Genomic DNA, 4436 nt, shown 5'->3' with positions numbered 1-4436 from the left:
ATACATTGTCATAGTCTATTTAAAAGAAATAAAGGTACCTACAATTAATTTTAAGTGTTGTACTTCTTTTTCCATAAATTACTTACGGTCAAGTCTTCATTGCCGGGGCAACAGCAGGAAATGCTTTTTTTTTGGGGGGGGGGTTGAAAAAATGTATACTGATAATTTTATAGTATAAGGATTATAAAATTTGATCCGGATTGATATACGGATTTCTGGAGGTGGTGACCCCCTCCACCCACCAGGTTTGACCATGCTCATTGTACTTGTATATTACTCATGGATATTCCTATTCGAAATTCGCCCCCCCTTTAACCAAGCTTCAGATCCGCCCCTGCTTGAAACTTCTAAAGTATACTATTATATATCTATGATAGTACCACGGTTTTTTGTTGATGTATAACGCGTTAGAAGTACCTAATAAATATTATGATATGATTAATTTGGAATTTATTATTGGTACCTAATATAATATTATGTCTTATACCTAGACTAACATACCGTCTCCGCTCAGAATCGTTTTTCTTATACAATGATATTATATCATTGAATTCAAATTGAATACCATCCATTATACAGTGACCCACTTGTAACCTACTGTACAGCAGAGCGAAATCCACTTACCCGCCTTTTAATATTTTAAATCGTGTCTTTGTAAACGATAAGTAGTCGAAATATTGCTTCGATTTTCAACTTCAGTATCTTGTCGATAGGAAAGTGAATATTGTTAGTGCATCGGGAGGTAAAAATTAAAAATTCCCAATAGTTTTCAAAAGCACCGGGAAAAACAACATAAAATTTAAGGAAAAACGGGAATTTATACGCAAAATTGGTTTTCACACAAAATCAATTTTGGTTTTTGGCGTAACTCTAAAAAAAACGAACGTATAAACATGACATTTTCACTGGTCGTTTATATTTGCATTTTTTATACACGATAAAATTTTCAAAATATTTTGATTTGTTTTGAATTGTTTAGGAACATTTTCTGTTTCCAATTTCCTTAGAATCTTTTTCTATAAATGTACAGTTTTTATTTATAAGCATTTAAAGTTCAAATCTTGATAAAATACGGAAAAATCGCAAAAATTAGCAAATTATTTTGAGTTGAGAAATCATAAAAATTTTTCTTTTTAAATCTAAGATTTGAAAATGTACATAATACAAGATTTCTCATAAGTTTGTCTACCTTTATCAAAAAAAAAAAATGTCTACAAGCAAATCAAATTAAATTTTTATGTGCGTTTGAAATTCATATTTTTACAATATGTAGCAGCTTTGTTATTTTGTTGTAATTCAAAAACGAATAATTGTAGATACATGAAAATGTAATTGAATGTTTATATTTTCATTTTCTATACACCAATTTTGGGCTGTTTACAGACATTGTCAATTTTCAATTTTTTTAGTTTTTTTTTTCATTAATATCATTAAAATTGTATTTATTGGTTAAAAAAAGCGTGAAAATTTAATGCAAGGCTCCTGATATATTGTTACAATAGCAGTTAAAATATTAAAAACACATACGCAAATTTTTTTTTATGAGCATTTAAAGTTTAAAATTTATCAAATATATTATTTAATAATTATTTTGTATAGTTAAAAATTAATAACATTTTCAACTTTTATAGCTAAGGATTGAAATTTTATAACAAGGCTCCACGTAAATAGGTAAATATATAAATTACTTTATTCACAATAATATCATCAAATATACTTGGTAATATCATAGGCTGACTGACAGTTTTCGTTCAGAATCGTTTTTCTTATACAATGATATTATATCATTGAATTCAAATTAAAAACTATCCATTTCAGTGATCCACTTGTAACCTACTGTACAGCAAAGCGACATCACTTACCCAATTTTTTAATTGTATAAAAAGACGAACAATAGTGCACTGTATAATGAAAAGGTCCACATCTGTTACCGAAAGTCAATGAGCGATTGTAGCTCCATCTATAGTTTCCTACACTATTCTATTACTTATATAATATATAGTGACTACATTTTAGTTACTCAATTTTGTCGCCACGATCGCCACGATCGCTCGTTAACTTTCCGTAACATCTTGATCAAATTCCAGAGGTTCGTTTCCAATCCTGTATATCTTTGTCCGTGATATTTACCATAGACTTATTGATATATTTTCTATGGTACTCGTATAATATATTGATAAAATGATAACTAAAGTCTATGTTTATAATTTTCTTAGATCATTTTTTTTATGATGCAACCCCTATTTTTTAGGATATGACAAATATTAAATTTCCTTCAAAATGCCAAACATCATGCTAAATGCTGTTTTTTAAATGCCAAAATGGCTACACTGGGTTTTACGTAAACATGGTTCACCAATAATCAAAGAAGTAATAATTATTCCAACTGATTTACATTGGTTATTATTATCATAAATGTAGTAGTTTTAAAAATAATATTGTTTACCAATGCTACAATCAAGGTGGATATATTATATATATTATATATATTATATATATTATATATGTATATATATCTCCACCTTAGCTACAATAATAAAACAATATTAGAATAATTATTTGACCAGATAAACAATAGTTGTAATTAAAATACATTTAATTTATTTTACAATATTATTTTCAACTATACCTAAATAAATTGTAATTTCTTTTTCCGTGTAGATAGTTAACACTTTTGACTTTAAGTGTAACTATTGGTTTGGAATGAACTATAAACTACAGGAAAAGTAAGCATTAAATTATAGAAATGTATCAAAGAGTATACCTACCTAAATATCTATTTCAGTAGACGCAAATAAGTTCGAGATCGTTTAAATAATAATTATAATGATGTGAGGATCGTATTTTTGAGAATGTCGTCATTAGATCCCTACTTAACATTTAGAAATATAACTATAGATAAAATCTATTTATATGGTTATTCCTACCATGATTTAAATAATTTTGAAGCATTTCAGCATCATTAGAAGTTTTAACAACCCGAAAAAATTTTAGATCATCGGGAAATAATAACTATGAAATAAAAGGGTTCTTAGACCATGTAATTTGGTAGCAAGGTAGCCGGTGGTAGCTGGTCAATTCGGCGGTGAATGGACGTATCGGCGAACGAATATATCGGCGAATGGATATATTGGCGAAACCACAAAACCTAACCGGAAATTTAAATATTTAAATTCCATATTATATAATTCAATAATTAGTCAATAATAACGTAAATAAAATAGATGTCCTAGGATCATATATATAATAATAATTAATAAATAATAAAAATAATACTTTAATAAAAAGAGACGTCCTAGGACCATATATATAATAATTACTTTGTAAAAATGTATAAATCCACATTATTAATTCAATAATTTAGTCAATAAAAATGATATATAATACTAAAAATTTAAAAGTCAATATTGTATGCCAAACTTTTTAAATGTGGTATTATGTCTTGGTTTGAATAATTTTCCAACTTCGTTTTGATATTTTCTGTGGTTCTTTTCCATTTTAATTTCTGCTTTTCTTCTTTGCCAGCCTCAACGTGTGCCACTTTTAATTTAGCTAGCCTAACCCCCCTTTGAAGACCTTCAAACATCTTCCAAATTGATACATGATGACCACCAACTTGCTTTTGAAAGTCATTATGCCATCCTTCCAAACAATTATTGGTACGAGCTAGTCCATGTATGGCAGCTTCGTAGAGATTCCACAATTTTGGTTGAAATTTTGGCGTTCATCTCGTCCGTCTCATAGACCTCCCTTTAAAATTAAAATTTTCAAAAATTAGTAAAATATTATACATTATGTGTATGTATTTATAATATACCGATAAAATTATCTTCAAAACTACTACTGGAAAAATAGATTCAGGTAAATAGTCAATAAGTTTTTCAAATGCTTTTTCTACATCGTGTGGCGGTACAAAAGCCAGCCTAAAGAAATATTACTTAATATATGCTTCTTCGGTCATACGTGTCATTAATATAAACGCACCCGCTACTAGAGAATTGTTTCCTATTTCTGCATGTATGCTGTACAATTGCTTAAAAATAAGTGGTGTTGTTTTAAAAGTACCATTTGCATGCCATCGCGTTGACATAGATAGTGCACGAAGTCCAGTCATCGATCCTACAATTATAAATCGTTCGTCATCATGTACACCAGAATCATGAAGTAGAAATTATGATCCATCAGATAGACATTTATACTGGCCCGGTATTATTAAATCTCTTATACTGGTTGGACAAGGTGGATGCCATGTAGCACGTTCTTTTACTCGCCTAATAACATTAAATATTATGTAAGTTGTGTTTAATGGAAATTTAAAAAAAAATGCTTAGCGTAGATCCACAAAAATAATGCTCAAACTAATTTTTTATGAGCTTTTGATTTTAAATTTTGATTTAAATTTCAATGATTCACCTTAACTTTCATTTTAATTTCCG

Source organism: Acyrthosiphon pisum, chromosome X, assembly GCF_005508785.2.
Source record: "Acyrthosiphon pisum isolate AL4f chromosome X, pea_aphid_22Mar2018_4r6ur, whole genome shotgun sequence".
Taxonomy (NCBI): Eukaryota; Metazoa; Arthropoda; class Insecta; order Hemiptera; family Aphididae; genus Acyrthosiphon; species Acyrthosiphon pisum.
Note: the sequence above shows the minus strand (reverse complement) of the source record.